The following is a 16,909-nucleotide window of genomic DNA, read 5'->3' as shown; positions in this document are numbered from 1 at the left end:
TACTTTTTGGAAGAAGTAACTAGTAACTGTAACTAGTTACTTTTTAAAAGTAACTTGCCCAACACTGTTCAGAACACATTAAATAGCTTAACGTCACGGTGACCAATTGCGGCCACTCTTATTGTCTGGGACCAAATACGGCCACGCCCCACTCCCAGCAAAAAGTGGGAATCTCTAGAATGGGTTTGTGGCGGCGCTGTATACGGAAGTAGCTCTCAAGGTGACGATTAGACAACACTTTTTTGTTGTCAGTAGATGGCAGCATTGGTTTAAAATTAAAGGCTGAAAATGTTGAACTACAACACTGCATTTCCCAAGAGCGTTAGCACAGGTCGCAGGTCACTGGGATGTGTCTATATTCTCTGACGTGATCTGAACAGCGTTAAACTATTACTGCGACCTCGGTATAGCGACCGAGAATGGCCAACTAATTATCTTAACAAAAGTGCGCTGGTAGCGTTACATATGTTGTCTAAAGGGGGGCATATGGTACAATTTAAGATTCTAATGATAATCGGCATATAAAGGACAAGATAAAGCATTGTTAATTTGTAAGACACCTCAATGAAAACGGCGCAGGGTGCTATTGTTATGAAAATGTGATAGAATCCTATAAAAATGTGGACGCATTTGGCCTACGTTCCGTTACATACCTCCCCCCCTCTAAAAAGAAACGTCCTTGTTTCATGACACAGATAACGGCATAAACACAACAACCCAATATTTCAAATACCTCAATGACAACCCAACCAAAACGTGGTGAAATTATGGAAACACCTGAAAACAAACAAATCCAAACATACATGGCATTTGATTGGAGGCTAGTCTCACTTTGTCCCACAGCAACATTAAAATAGTTTAGATTTGTGTACATTGTTTATGTTAATAATGTATTGTATTAAGTGTCCATTTCATTATAATATTCAGATTTATCATAAATAATAAATAAAAAATATATACGGTATAATTCTTTTTTTTTAAGTGAAGCAAACTATTCTTATTTAATTAATTTTTATATTTAGAGGCAGCCTAATTTTCATAGCCTAATTGATCTAAAAGATGCACATGCTACTGTTTCTGTTTGTTTATTAACACATTGACTAAACACACGTTCACGTAGATCTACGTTTCTGTGGCCCGACCGTTGAGTGCCGGAAATGTAGATCTACATTTCTGTTTCGTTATTTCTTTTATTCGCTATTGCCATTCATAATCCATCGAGGCACCTTGTGCATGCTGTCCTGAATGTGTCTGAGATCGCAGACGGCCAATACCGCCGCCTAATGCCTTGCGGCCGCTATTGCACTCCATTTGAAATGATGTGGTTTGTTTTCTCTGCCGAGCTGCAGCGTGGGGGAGGGTTCTAAACACTCCGGCAAGACAAGTGGTCACCACGGTTGCCTCGACTAGGGTCCCCGCCCGCCCGTTCATGTGCAATGCTGGATAACGTCGGACAAATGATCGCAATGAATATTTGGAATGGCAATCAGATAATTGGATTATTCTTTTTGCAGTACATCAGAGACAAGGTAAGGACTATATATTACCAATCTTGCATTGATCCGATATTTTTTTCCCCGCGATCGAAGCGTGTCTGTGTGGTATGTGTGTGTTGTGTCCCGTTGATAGTAATCGCAGCACGGAGGTGCGCCCCGCTCCAACCCCCCTTTCATGTGTGCATGATGAAAGATAATACCGGTAATCTAGCGTTGATTTCAGATTGATTGTTGATCCAAGCGAGGAATGGCAATGTGTTTAGTGAATTCCAATAAAACACTGTTTTCGCGTCTTTTCCTGGGATTACTCAGAATCACTCAAACTATACTCATATTCACCACGGTATAAAACGGAATTGTGCGGATGAAAAAATTATCCGTTTTTTGCATGTTGACTGGAAGAAACTCACTGACAATCGACAACGTTATTAGATCCATAGCTATAATAATAATTATTTTTGTATCTACTTTTTCTCCCATTTTTCTATTTTTCTCCCATCCCAATTTCGTATCGTCCAATTCTACCCTCCCCTGTCTCGAACGCTGTTAGGCCATGCCTCCCACAAGCCGGCTGCAATGTGGACGAAGCCTTACATCACGTGTCCCCTCCGGTACTCTGTCGCATCTTTTCACCTGCACAGCACGATCTCTCAGCGGCGGAGGTCTGCGTGGGAGGGACACGCCGCCCGCGTCGCTTCCTGATTCTGCTGCGCAGGCGCACCAAGCGACCTGTAGGAGTCGCTGTCCACAACGTCCGATCCCCACCCACCAGCTTCCCACCCCCTAATACTGCCAATTGTATTAGTATGAACGACCAGCCAAGCTGGTAGCAATGCCGAGAGCTGGGCTCGAGCCCAGCGTCTCCTGCATTAGTGGCGAGCGCTTTGCCCACTCAGACTGCACCACTTAGCCGCCCTCATAGCTATAATATTTAATATAGTTTTTAGCACTGAAAACACGGCATTCTCCCCATGAACATAGCACTGGCACTGATGGCCCACAGTGCCCCTTGCTGACTGGCACTTGATGTGTTAAAGGGGAACTATTTTGCTATTTCTTTCACTATTTGGGCAATTTTACACAATTCCTGTGAGTCTATGGAACACATCTGTAAGTTTTTCAAAAAAATTCATTGTTTTGTAATTCTAATCAAGTACTTTGGTGGACCACTTTCTGCCCTTCCAGATTCCAAGCTGTTTTTGGCTGGGCTCCGCCAATACTGCAATGCGCTTTGAGTGACACAATCACCCACCTGCACTGGTGCAGATAATATTTACATTTACATTTAGTCATTTAGCTGACGCTTTTATCCAAAGCGACTTAGGATAAAAAGGGCACAACTCTATCAGCTGAGTAACAATGTACATCAAAGTGTTGAGTGCTACAGTGTAGGTTAGTTTATTAGGACAAGTGCATGACAGTAAGGTTAGTTAGGGTTAGATATCTTTTTCTTTTTTTTCTTTTTTCTTTCAGATAATGGTTGGAAGAAGTGCGTCTTTAGTCGGCGGCGAAAGATTGGACGGGTTTCGGCTGTCCTAACTGGGGTGGGTAGTTCATTCCACCATTGTGGGGCAAGGACTGAGAAAAGGCAGGTTCTCCTTGATGACCCTCCCGGAGCTCAGATAGGAGTGGGTCTGAGACGGCCAGAAGATGCAGAGCGTAGGGGTCTTGAGGGTGTGTTGTTAGAGACCATTGACCGGAGGTAGGCGGGAGCGGTTCCCTTTGCCGCACGGTATGCCAGGTCGAGGGCCTTGACGCGGATTCATGCGGCAATGGGGAGCCAGTGCAGGTCCCTAAGAAGTGGGGTGACATGGGCCGACTTCATTAGGTTTGAGATCAGGCGGGCCGCTGCGTTCTGAATGAGTTGAGGCTTGGTGGCAGTGGCCGGGTGGCCAGCAAGGAGTGCGTTGCAGTAGTCGAGGCGGGAGATGACTGTTGATTGGATGAGGAGTTGGGTGGCTTCTTTTGTCAGGAAGGGGCGGATCCTTCTGACGTTGCTCAGGAGGAATCTGCAGGTTCTGGTTGTTGCTGCGATGTGAGCAGGGAAGTTCAACTGGTCGTCGAGGACAACACCAAGGTTCTTGGCGGTCGGGGACGCGGTCACAGCTGCATTCTTGACTGTGATGGAAAGGTTGGTCAGGGGGGAGGATTTGGCCGGCAGGTGGAGCAATTCTGTTTTGCTTAGGTTCAGTTTGAGGTGGTTGGTTGTCATCCAGGCGGAGATGTCGGACAGACAGGCCGAGATCCACCCAGAGATGTGGATATCTGAGATCACTTTGGGGGAGAGAGAGAGAGAGATAGAGAGGGAGAGAGAGAGAGATCGCTCCGAGAGCGTGCATGGTTTCCCTGTCAGACAGCACTTCCCCAAAAGAGAGAGAGAGAGAGAGGGAGAGACAGATAGAGATAGAGATAGAGAGAGAGAGGCTCATACCTAGGGATGGGTACCGAATTCGGTACTTTTGAGGTACCGAACCGAAACACGTCGGTACTACAGAGTATCGAATCAAGTGAGAAACCAAAAAAAAAAAAAAAATAAAGTGAGAAACCGAAAAAAAAATTAAAAAAATATTTTTTTATTAATTTTTTTTTTTACTTTTTTTTTTTTTTTACTTTTTTCTTTTCATATCAACGTTCACACGCACAATATATGCTTACCTAGGATTTGACTTGATTCAACAACAAAGCAGTCGGAGCAATGACAAGCCGAAAACTGTCTAAATTGTAGTTATTTGAAGTTTGGATTTTTTTTTACGACTGAGGTAGGTAAATAAAATTTCTTGAGACTAAAGTACCGAAAAAAGGTACCGTTGGGTACCGGTATCGATTCACAGGTACCGGTATCGGTTCAAATGTGAAAGGTACCCATCCCTACTCATACCACAGTGTGATCTCTCCTCTGTCTCTCTGCTTTCTTTTTTTGCGACTCGAGCTGCTAAGGGGGAGAGAGCTGAGGAGAGATCGCTAACGTCCTCAATTTGTAGATTGTGGGCAGTGGCTACAACCACAGAGGGGGCTTAGATATGCAGATCAGTGCCTAATTCACGTCAGCGAACTAGTCAAATCAGAATGGCTTGGTTCAGTGGGGGAGGATCTTGTCGCATATGAACTGGACGAATGCACAAAAATGAGAATCTGAGATATAGACAGTGTTGATACAACCCCACATTGCTAGAAAACAATGCTAAACACTGGAAAAGGCAATTTATAAGATAGTTACCCTTTAACACTTTGAGTGCCAGCGACGAGATTTCTCGTTAGTTCATGCCAACCGTTGAGTGGCAGCGACGAGATCTCGTATTTGTATAGTTTTTTTTTATTATCGATTTCCATTCATTTTTCATCAATCTAGCCTCACGTTACCAGTGGGGATCTGTCTGAACTCGAACAGGGAAAATACCGCCCCCTATCGTCTCTCCGGATGGTACTGCACCCCATTGGATTGAATGAAACGCATGGAGAAAAAAAAGTCCTGCTTCCACATTTTACTTGTCAGACAACTAGTAACCGGAGACGATCCAAGTAATCGCCTACCACCAGAACAGCGGAGAATGTGTGTTTCCAGTACCCAGCGTTGGATCAATAAACGCGATCGATATTTGGAATGGCGATCAGGAATTGGAATAAACTTTTTGGAGATCATCTGATCTGAGGTAAGGAATCTATTTACCAGTCTTGGGATAATCAGAGCTATTTTCACCTATATATATCTGTAACTGAGGGGTACAATTCCCTGACTGTATTGATAAGTATGGTATCATTAAACCACTACCGCTTTATGTACTTTAACTACTGGCCATACAGTACACGATATCTAAGTATGATGAACACTTTCCCACATATGAAATCAGGTCCACACAAAGGTAATAGTCAAATATTTAATATATAGCAAAAGGTACATATAATAGTTACTTATTACATTTATGATTTGAATGCACTTGTAAGGCAAATGAGTATTCGTAGGCAAATCAACACTGAATGTCCAATCTCTGGTTACACAGGAAGCAAGTATACAACCTGGCTCTTAGGGAATTATAACGATGGCACTTAATGATTATAGCGGGATATACTGTAAAGGGTCCTGCCGGTTGTAAGCCATTAGGGGGGGTAGGAGAGCCGTCGGCTGTATCCCGTCTGGTCAACGATTTCTAGGGAGAATTCAGGTACAGAACACAGTGCCCGTAGAATCTTGATCCACAGATGAATACACTTGGGCTCTCTTGTAGACGATAGCTGTAGCTGTAGCTGTAAGTCCACAACGAAGGAGAAGCGAGGCGACCTCAGTCTGGTCTGAGCGCCGTCTCACCTTGGCTCCTCTCGGGGTAAATCCAACACTCACCGGTGTTGGCGATTATCCGCTCCACAAATCAAAGCACCAAAGCAAATAGATATTCCATGTCGTATAGGGCTCAGCAGTCGTCGGGGTAGGTAATCCAATGTGCAGGTCCACTCGGTCCTCGCCTAGAACTCCTCGGATGAAAGCACCACGTGTGGTCTGCCCAACCTGGTTAAGACTCTAGATAACACGAGGAAGCGATGGGGGTGCTGCTCACTTTAGAACTCTAACCGTACGATGCACCATACATAATAGACTATTATTACTTAATAGAAATACGGTGCCAAACTCTGGCAATTCAGCTATTAATTCGCACGAGGTCTCACTGCTATTCTAAGGCCAAACAGGCCGTACTACACCGCACGCGGTATCGTGGGGTGAGGCTTCACGTCTTGTTACTTAGTTGGGTAGAAGGGTAAAGGACTAAGAGGAATTCTACATTTCTTGCGCCATATTTATATGCACGGTGGACAAATAGGGCCACTCTGCTTTCGGTAGCCGTATTCCTGCGCGGAGCTGGGGCTAGTAAGGGCATGTCTCGTCGGTACCTTTGAACTTGAACGCCAGGGGCTGGTCCCTGGCGCCTGGTCCTTTTGTCCAATAAGAGAATGAACTATTATGGGCTGTAGTAGAATAAAGGGATATTCCGTGTATATGTACAAGGAATATACAAGGGATATCAAACGATATACAAATACTATTCAATATATATCCATAAATAAATATATATATTCGGTTTAATCTGATCCTTCACAACAATATCAGAGTGTGCCATATTATATGTGTGTATGTGTGTGTCTGTGTGTGTGTGTGCGATCAGGAAATAAGATAATCGATTTTTCAGCCCGCTTCTAAAGCATGCATAAGTACACATATACTATCGATAATCTAGCGTTTATTTGAAAACGATTCATAAATAGGCAGAAAAATTACAACATGTTTTGTGTATTCCAGTGTATTCCAGTAAAGGGCGTTTATCACAGAATCTTTATTTTCTTCAGGAACTTTAAAAAAACAAGCGTTTTTCTAAATGGTATAAAACGGAAATGAACCGATTAAAAAAAATCAGTTTCGACAATGTTGACTGCAAACAAGTCATTGATAAGCGACAGCCATATTAGACACATAGCCATAATTAGTGTGGGTGACCTGGCGAAGCCAGGTTGCAACCACACTATAGTAATCTATACTCTTTTTATTTTTATTTCTTTATTTCGCCGATTTTACCAACAAAACTCCTCCCAGAGCGTTCGCACCCCATACACGTGAAAGGTATCAAAAACTCGAGTGCATATTACTTTTCGGAAAGTTTCACCGCACCGTTAGGCTATGAATCGACTTTAAACGGGAAAATGTCGTTCCCATTGGAAATGAATGGCAAGTTAGAGTGGAGGAGGTGAAATAATTATTTTCCACCACCTTGGGTAAATTGTGACAGTGATCTCAATTTTGGACATAGAAAAAATAAAACCCATCAAAACGATGACACGGCTGTCGCCTCGCTCACAAAAGAAAAATAAATGGAATTGGACATTTCTATCTCAACTGATGACCATTTCTTTGAAGGTTCTCCTCCCCATAGACACCAATGTGTTCCCACTCTAAGAACAGGCTGGTTTTATCGCTTTTCCCCCCTTGTGTTCTGATCGTCACCCGGGCCACAATTATCGACGGAATGCCACAATATCGCACACAACCCTTCACATACCCCTTGAAGTGCTCATCTGAAAGTAAAAACGCTTCATCTCTTATCGTTTGCTTTTAATCATCGTGAGAATGCAGTCATGCATCTGCCCTCATTGAAATCCATTGGATCGAAAGTGCAAGTCATTCGTGCCTAATTAGGTAACAGGTGTGTGGCTCATGGCTCATGGCTACAGCTGACCTGCCAATGACCTCTCATGGAGTTAACCCTTAATCGCCCCTCTGTGTAGTAGCAGTACTGAATTGCTTGACAGCGCCCTCTGTCTTGCGGGTTGTGTCATTGTACTCAGTAGGGATGTCCTCATTCATTGGTCTATGTTGACCCATTGTACTCCGTAGGGATATCCTCTTTCATTGGTCGATGTTGACCACTCCCCCGATCCTTAGACCACGCCCCCTTAGGCCACACCCCCTCAGTGTATCTCTTGAACCGTTTGTCGTAGAGACTTGCGGGTTGTTCCATTGGACTCGGTAGGGATATCCTCTTTCATTGGTCGATGTTGACCACTCCCCCGATCCTTAGACCACACCCCTTATGCCACACCCCCTCAGTGTATCTCTTGAACCGTTTGTCGTAGAGACTTGCGGGTTGTTCCATTGGACTCGGTAGGGATATCCTCTTTCATTGGTCGATGTTGACCACTCCCCCGATCCTTAGACCACGCCCCCTTAGGCCACACCCCCTTAGTGTATCTCTTGAACCGTTTGTCGTAGAGACTTGCGGGTTGTTCCATTGGACTCGGTAGGGATATCCTCTTTCATTGGTCGATGTTGACCACTCCCCCGATCCTTAGACCATGCCCCCTTAGGCCACACCCCCTCAGTGTATCTCTTGAACCGTTTGTCGTAGAGACTTGCGGGTTGTGCCATTGGACTCGGTAGGGATATCCTCTTTCATTGGTCGATGTTGACCAATCCCCCGATCCTTAGACCACGCCCCCTTAGGCCACACCCCCTTAGTGTATCTCTTGAACCGTTTGTCGTAGAGACTTGCGGGTTGTTCCATTGTACTCGGTAGGGATATCCTTTCATTGGTCGATGTTGACCACTCCCCCGATCCGTAGACCACGCCCCCTTAGGCCACACCCCCTCAGTATATCTCTTGAACCGTTTGTCGTAGAGACTTGCGGGTTGTTCCATTGTACTCGGTAGGGATATCCTCTTTCATTGGTCGATGTTGACCACTCCCCCGATCATTGGACCACGCCCCCTTAGGCCACACCCCCTCAGTGTATCTCTTGAACAGTTTGTTGTAGAGACTTGCGGGTTGTTCCATTGGACTCGGTAGGGATATCCTCTTTCATTGGTCGATGTTGACCACTCCCCCGATACTTAGACCACGCCCCCTTAGGCCACACCCCCTCAGTGTATCTCTTGAACCGTTTGTCGTCGAGACTTGCGGGTTGTGCCATTGGACTCGGTAGGGATATCCTCTTTCATTGGTCGATGTTGACCACTCCCCCGATCCTTAGACCACACCCCCTTAGGCCACACCCCCTTAGTCCAGATTTTTTTTTTAAACTCCGAAACCTTTTTAAATTGTTTCTTTTTATATTTTTTTTCATAAAAAAAATATTTTCCCCCAAAATTTATAAAAACTTTAAATACGTTTTTCTTTTATATATATTTTTTTCATAAATTTTTTTTTTTGACAAGTCAGAAGTTGTTTGAGCCTGGAGCTCAACACTTAGTCTGATTTCTAAAAAGGGGGCCAGTACTCCAGATCCGACCACCCTGGAACACTTTCCCCGAAATGGGACTGAAAAACAACTTTTGTGACTTTGTCCAAAAATTTTTTTTTTATGAAAAATATAAAATATATAAAAAAAACTTTTCTGAGTTTTTGAAAATTTTCGGGAGGTTGTGCCATTGTACTCAGTAGGGATGTCCTCTTTCATTGGTCTATGTTGACCATGCCCATAGTTTGGCTCCTCCCCCTTTTTGTATCTTTGGCACCGTTTGTCATAGAGACTCGCGAGAGACCCTCTCCCGTTGGCCGGCGGTGCACAGGCGTCACCCACACTTTCACAATTTCCCCAGCGCGGAATTGTCTAGTTTAAGATATAGTTTATGCGTTTGCAAATATGAGAGCTCTGTCATTGAAGTGGGTGGTGGCACGCAACGGGGTTCCGGGCCACCGGAGGCGTGGCACTGACGGTGTTAAAACCGGTTGATAGGCCAATGCAATGCTGTTATTATAGGTTGTGATGGTGAATGGTGTCATTTTGATTTATTGTCGGTCAGCTGAGCCGATCAACGTTCTGATCTTCAGATTCTGAAGTGCCTATTTATATGCCTTTGATTTTAATGATCCATTCTATTAAAAAGAATAACCGAATTTAAACTGAAACATTTTCTTTTTTGGGGGGGCGATTTTTCGAATATTCTGTCTTTAATTGCCAATGATGAGTATACTCGTTATAGCCCGCCAATCGTTTGACGCCAACAACGAGTATACTAGTTAATATGATCGTTATTTATTTTATTCATAAACATGCAGGCAGCTGTTTGGCACTCCATTTGAAACTGTGGCTTGGTGTCTGTGACGAGGATCGGGCCCCCCGGGTTCATGTTCGTTGCTGGATTACGTTGGAAACACGATCGCAATCAGTACTTGGAATGGCGATCAGATAATTGGAATATTATTTTCGGGACAGATCCTGGTCAAGGTAAGGGCTAAATGGTATCAATATTGCGCTGATCCAAAAATTCCTTCATGCGATCGGGAGCGAGTGTGTGGCGTGTTCCGTTGGTAGCGATCAAAGCATGGAGGGGCGCCCCCCCACCCCCCCCAGTGGCGTCATTTCAGTAAAACCCAAGGTATGGCGAGGACGGGGGGGATGAAGGGGGGGTTTCCCCCCCTTGGTGGATTTTCTTTGTCAAATCAGTTGTGCAATAGTCACTTTTGGTGAGTTGTTTCTATACAATTCAGTTATATGACATTTAGGTATGACACAGGACTACACAAGCATTTTTAGTATAGAAATGTGTCAACAGACTAAAGCAGGGAACCACAATATTTTGCATACGAATTATGCAGAATGTAATATCATAACTGTCTATTACTTTTCTTGCAATTGAGCCAATTTTCCTTAGGTACGGTTTTGAGGTGTGTGTTCAACAGAATGTAGTATCAAAAACACATTCACAAAAAGTATGGGTTACTGAATGCTGAACTGCACTATTATAATCACTAAGCCAGACCTTACCTGTGTCCCTGTATCACTTGTGTCTGCTGCCCTTTGATTAAAAAACGTCCCTATGTCCATTTTCCTTTTTTTGGGGCATATTTCAGTTAGTCACAGTAAAAGTCACCTAGTAAAACCTACCTTTATTAGACACAGAAACATATGGTCAAGCTTTGCACGCGTTGCACTCCGCTTCCAATTACTCTCAACCTGGACGGTAAATTGGGAATTTTCTCTGCAGTTCATCTGTAATGTACATTTTCGCTTTGGCATTGTGAGCAGAATCAATGCTGGTCGGATCTGTCTGCTTCCTCATCTGTTGTGTGTGTGTGTGTGTGAGCGCAGTAGCGATGCCCACAAAGCACTGAAAGCGGGCTTCTCTGGGTAACGTCACACGCAACAGGGTACCGTAGTATTTGGTGCAACGCGCCAGTCAATTGAACTACATGCATATTTTACACAAACGTTTCTGTGCGCGACAGATTTCAGATGTGCGTGGGAGCATTTTGCCATGTGTGCGCACTGGCGCATGTTAGAGGGAACATTGGTGACATGATGTGTTGGAACTAAATGCTGGGTCTTGAAGCATAGAAAATGAGGCACACAGTGTTCTGCTGTGGGTGATTAAAACTTCTGCCAGGTCAGAACTCCGACCACGAGACTGTGTGTAAACTGAGGGCACTGCATCAACTATACTACTATAGTATGTCATACCACTTGATGTCCAAAACTCTGAACTATCGCTTTAAGGTGACACTCATCAAGTACCAGTGACAAGACATGTCTAACATCAAAAAACAACACTCAGCCAAATATGTCAATCTACAATGGCTCTGGGGAGAGTGAACGTTGTACATTGGAAGACTCTTATTGTCGCTGTTTTTTATCTGGTATTTTTAGGCCACAGCCCCATTGATATCCAGTACAGTGGAGGAGATGGCGTCTTGCAGTCACCTCTCTCATTTGGGAGTAAAGGAGATGTCTGTCTACTTGGTGGACTGCATTAAAACACCAGGACTTAAAGGAACTGTGAATGAAGGAGGAGGTAAGGCTCTAAAGGGTAAATCTATCTTCAGCGTTCATACAGATGCTTGAAATAAATGTTTTTCCATGATTCTCATTACCATAATTTTCAAGGTGACATAATACTGTGATGCATCTGAAGAAAATCTCCATATTCCAATAAATCTAACTTTATTTTAAACCTCACATGAAATGCAAAAATAAATCTATAAGATCACCAAAAGAAATGGCCCATCAGTCATTTCCAGCCATTTCAATTTCCAGCCATTTCCAATTCCCCATTACTACTAAATGTGGACCTGTGTCCCATTAAAACTTAAGAAAAAAAATATGTTACAAAAAATGTATGATGCTTCAATGAAAAGAGAAATTCAGGATATATATACAGTAATGTAAACTATGATGCTAAATCCTGATTAACACAATGGAGGCCAAACCCGAGATAAGTCGGGTTAACTCGCCAGCGGTTGGGCGCCAGACCAGAGATTTCTCTGGTTTTGGTCGTTATTTCTTTTATTCGATATTTCCATTCATAATCCATCGAGGGAGCCTGTGTTATCATTGGGAATTAGTCTGAGATTGCAAACGTCCAATACCGCCGCCTTGCTTTGAAACTTCTTTGAAACTCTCTGTCTTGGGCTGTGCGTCTATCTAAAGTGTCCGGGCGGAGTTTTCCTTGTCGGGCAGGACAAGCGTTTATAACGCATGGATTGAGGAGAATCAAGCACTCCTGGTTCATGTTCTTTAGTGGATTATGTTGGCAACACGATCGACATCAATACTTGGGAATGGCGATCAGATAATTGGAATATTCTTTTTGGAGTTCATCCTAGTCAAGGTAAGAGCTATACGGTATCAATCTTGCATTGATCCAAGAATTCCTTTCCCTCTGGCGCTGAATGAGTTAAAAGAATAAAGAACACACCAAATAGGCTGTTTTATATAATTTTCTTTTTATGTACATACTTTATAAAACATATACCTATCCTTAAATTTTTTTTTTTATAATTCAACTTTATTTAAAAAAAAAAAAATCTCATTGAGGTCAAGAGCGCCCTGGCCAAGACTGGCAACAGCACAATTAACAGGGTTGCAGATATTTCATTTCAACCTTTATTTAAAAATCATAAGCTTCTGAGGTTTCCCTCATTTACAGAAACTACGATTGTACAAATGTAAACGGTACATAATAGAAAGCAATAAAAGCATAGGGGTGGGACGATACATCGATCCAGATCGATACATCGATGTAATTATCAACGAACCAATAGGATCGATGCAACGTAAAAAGATCGGTTCATATCGATACTTATTTTGAAAACCCAGTGGCGAGCATATCCGCCCAACAACAATAGTAGCTCCGTGTGTGTAGACGTTACAGCCAGATTATAAGGCTCTGGTTACAGCATAGCTCCAGAGTCCGCCTATTTGGCAGTCCAAAATAAGTCCCTGCTTTTTTTTTCTCACAACGGGTAAAATACATCTAACATGCTTTGCATCCTCGCCATTCCTTTATGCCCACGTCGCGTTAATTAAAGACCTAACCTAATGTTAGCTGCTTACGCTAACTAAGCTAACCCTGATCAGAGACAGAGAGAACAGCAGAGTTCCATTAGTGGGGAGTGCGAGGGGGCATTCTTCCTTTCTGTGTGTGTGCACGTTCGCGTCCCATCACTGGTCTTTGGAAAGATAATTTATATTCATATTTAAACATAAAAAATATAATACATTATAAGTATACATGACAACAATAGATTGTTTTTAATTTAAATGTCGAAGAGTTAAAAAATAAAAATGTCAAATGATATTTTTGTTGCCTTTTTCTAAATGTTACTGATTGTGTTAAATGGGTATATGATATCGTCTCATATCGATCGCAGGCACCTGAATCGAATCGTATCGTGGCAGACTTTGTGATATCTGCAAATATCGTATCGTTGTCCAAAGAATCGTTATCATATTGTATCGTGATGAAACTGGTGATTCCCACCCCTAGCCGATATCGGCCGATAATATCGGTAGGCCGATAATATCGGACATCCCTACTGTAAACATAACAAACATAGACTGTAAAAGATGAGATACTCATGTACATGTCTTACTTTATATCCTTATGTAATATAAATGTCAAACCTTTGGCCAATATCTCATCAAGATCCATTCTGGAGGAAGACTGGGAACCTTTTCCTTCTCTGATTTACTGTTACTGGATGAGGAAGCTTTATGACAACTTGGTAATAGATCTGACCAACTGTAGTCGATACAGATCAATCAAATGTAGCTAGTATCACCCTGATAGCGATATTGGGTATATGATCTGTGCATCCATATACAGGCCTATTTGTTCAACATGTTACTTTCCTGGCAAGAGTGTAGTGTTTGTTACTTTCAAAAGTAATGGTTACAACAAATTACATTTAACATACATTCTTCTTTCTAGACTCCCTTGCCTTACAGATTAAAGAGGAACAGCAGGAACTCTGGACCAGTCAGGAGGGAGAGCACCTCCAAGGTCTGCAGGAGGCTGATATCATGAAGGTCACATTCAACCCTGTCTCTGTGAAGAGTGAACATGATGAAGAGAAACCTCAGTCCTTGTGGTTTAACCAAATCTGTGAAGAGGAGGTTCCCCCTGAGCAGCAGGAGAGGAGCCCCAGTCTGGATGGCCAGCTCCTCTCTTCAGACTGTTCGGAAAATGAGACTGATGACAGTGATGATGACCGTTCTGAAACTGACACCAATGGCGGCGATGAATGGAAGGAGAGTGGAGGACCAGGTTTGATGACTCTGAAACCAAAAAAGACACAGAAAATACAAAGTTTGTCTAACAGCAGTCCTGGGTTCAGAAAGAAGGGAGATCTGAAGATGCACATAAATAAGAATATTGGAGAGAAACCATTTAGTTGTTCAGTTTGTGGGAAAGGGTTCAGTCGGAAAGGAATTGTGAAGACACACATGAGAACTCATACAGGAGAGAAACCATTTAGTTGTTCAGTTTGTGGGAAAGGGTTCAGTACGATGGCAGAACTGAAGTTACATCTGAGAACTCATACAGGAGAGAAACCATTTAGTTGTTCAGTTTGTGGGAAAGGGTTCAGTAGGAACGACAGTCTTAAGACACACATGAGAACTCATACAGGAGAGAAACCATTTAGTTGTTCAGTTTGTGGGAAAGGGTTCAGTATGAAGAGAGAACTGAAGAGACACATGATAACTCATACAGGAGAGAAACCATTTAGTTGTTCAGTTTGTGGGAAAGGGTTCATTGCAACGGGAGATCTGAACAAACACATGAGAACTCATACAGGAGAGAAACCATTTAGTTGTTCAGTTTGTGGGAAAGGGTTCAATACGATGGCAGAACTGAAGAGCCACATGAGAACTCATACAGGAGAGAAACCATTTAGTTGTTCAGTTTGTGGGAAAGGGTTCAGTGCGAAGGGATATCTGAAGACTCACATGAGAACTCATACAGGAGAGAAACCATTTAGTTGTTCAGTTTGTGGGAAAGGGTTCAGTATGAAGAGAGAACTGAAGAGACACATGATAACTCATACAGGAGAGAAACCGAAACCATTTCTTTGTTCAGTTTGTGGGAAAGGGTTCAGTGCGAAGGCATATCTGAAGACTCACATGAGAACTCATACTGGAGACAAACCATTTCTTTGTTCGGTTTGTGGGAAAGGGTGCCTTATGAAGGGACAACTGAAGAGACACATGATAACTCATACAGGAGAGAAACCATTTAGTTGTTCAGTTTGTGGGAAAGGGTTCGGTAGGACGGGAGAACTGAAGAGACACATGATAACTCATACAGGAGAGAAACCGAAACCATTTCTTTGTTCAGTTTGTGGGAAAGGGTTCACTACGAACGACAGTCTTAAGACACACATGAGAACTCATACAGGAGACAAACCATTTCTTTGTTCAGTTTGTGGGAAAGGGTTCATTAGGACCGGATATCTGAAGGTACATCTGAGAACTCATACAGGAGAGAAACCATTTAGTTGTTCAGTTTGTGGGAAAGCGTTCAGTAGGAAGGCAGATGTGAAGACACACATGATTACTCATACTGGGGAAAAAAACATTTAGTTCAGTTTAAGCTGGGAGTAGACTTGAAAAGAAGAGAGAACAGGTCCCAAAATAGTTTGCAGTTCACATAATAGTAACACCATGTACTTATCCTAAGCATTATACGCAATAGGATCCCCATGTACTTACCCTAAGCAGTATACTTAACACTTTCTATGCTACCAGGGGGAGCCGTTAAACACCCCAGTATGCCACGCTCTTAAGGGTCTGATTTAGCGAAAACTCATGATTTCTGCGGATCGATTTCTATATTATATATTTTAGCTATGTGGAAATGGTTGGGCTCTTTTGACAACATGCTAGTTGATGTACAATACGCCAAAAGCCGTTTGTTGATCCATGCCGTCGTTCGTTCACAATTCCACGCCAAAAAAGGTAAACATTGGCCGAAATCGAGGCGGATTTCCTGGAAGCAGTTATGAGGGTTTTTCTGCAGGAGCGCAAATCATATTTCCTCGTCTGAAACACATTATTCCAAGTGCAATAATGTCATACACTGTACACACACCAGTTAGTGTTGTTTATCATTCATGAAATGCAATGCATATATTATATAGAGATATTTGTATCGATCACGTTGTATGCCTATATGCATTTTTATAATGTATATATATATATCACCTCAATTTCACACAATTACTGTATACATCTCTCGGCATACTAATATTACATAGACATTTTCAAGGTAAATCAAAATATCTATAGAAAAAGCAGCAATTTAGCAAAACTGTGCATACGCTTCACATTCCATAAATTGGGGGGGGGGGGGGATCATGATTGCATATAAATTATTCCAAGTGCATAATGTCACACACTGTACACCACACCACTTAGTGGTGTTTATCATTCATGAAATGCAATGCATATAGTATATAGGGATATTTTTATATAGATTACGTTGTATGCCATATGTATTTTTATAATAATGTATATATATATCGCTTCAATTTCACACAATTACTGTATACATCTCTCGGCATACTAATATTACATATAGACATTTTCAAGGTAAATCAAAATATCTATAGAAAAAGCAGCAATTTAGCAAAACTGTGCATACGCTTCACATTCCA

At 42.6% G+C, this 16,909-nt stretch overlaps 1 long non-coding RNA gene across 1 annotated transcript in view; it reads left to right on the top strand.

Moving 5' to 3' along the window:
* LOC311238116 overlaps positions 1-16,569 on the top strand; it is a 42,055-nt gene extending 25,486 nt beyond the window's left edge. Inside the window, exons 6-7 of the long non-coding RNA XR_014620323.1 lie at positions 11,622-11,766; positions 14,185-16,569. This is a non-coding gene — a long non-coding RNA (uncharacterized lncRNA). The remainder of the gene's footprint in view (positions 1-11,621; positions 11,767-14,184) is intronic.
* Positions 16,570-16,909: the final 340 nt, after the last annotated feature.

The sequence above is a fragment of the Notolepis coatsorum genome, assembly GCF_963971535.1.
Source record: "Notolepis coatsorum genome assembly, chromosome: 1".
NCBI classification, from domain to species: domain Eukaryota; kingdom Metazoa; phylum Chordata; class Actinopteri; order Aulopiformes; family Paralepididae; genus Notolepis; species Notolepis coatsorum.
Note: the sequence above shows the minus strand (reverse complement) of the source record. Positions and strands in the feature narration are given on the sequence as shown.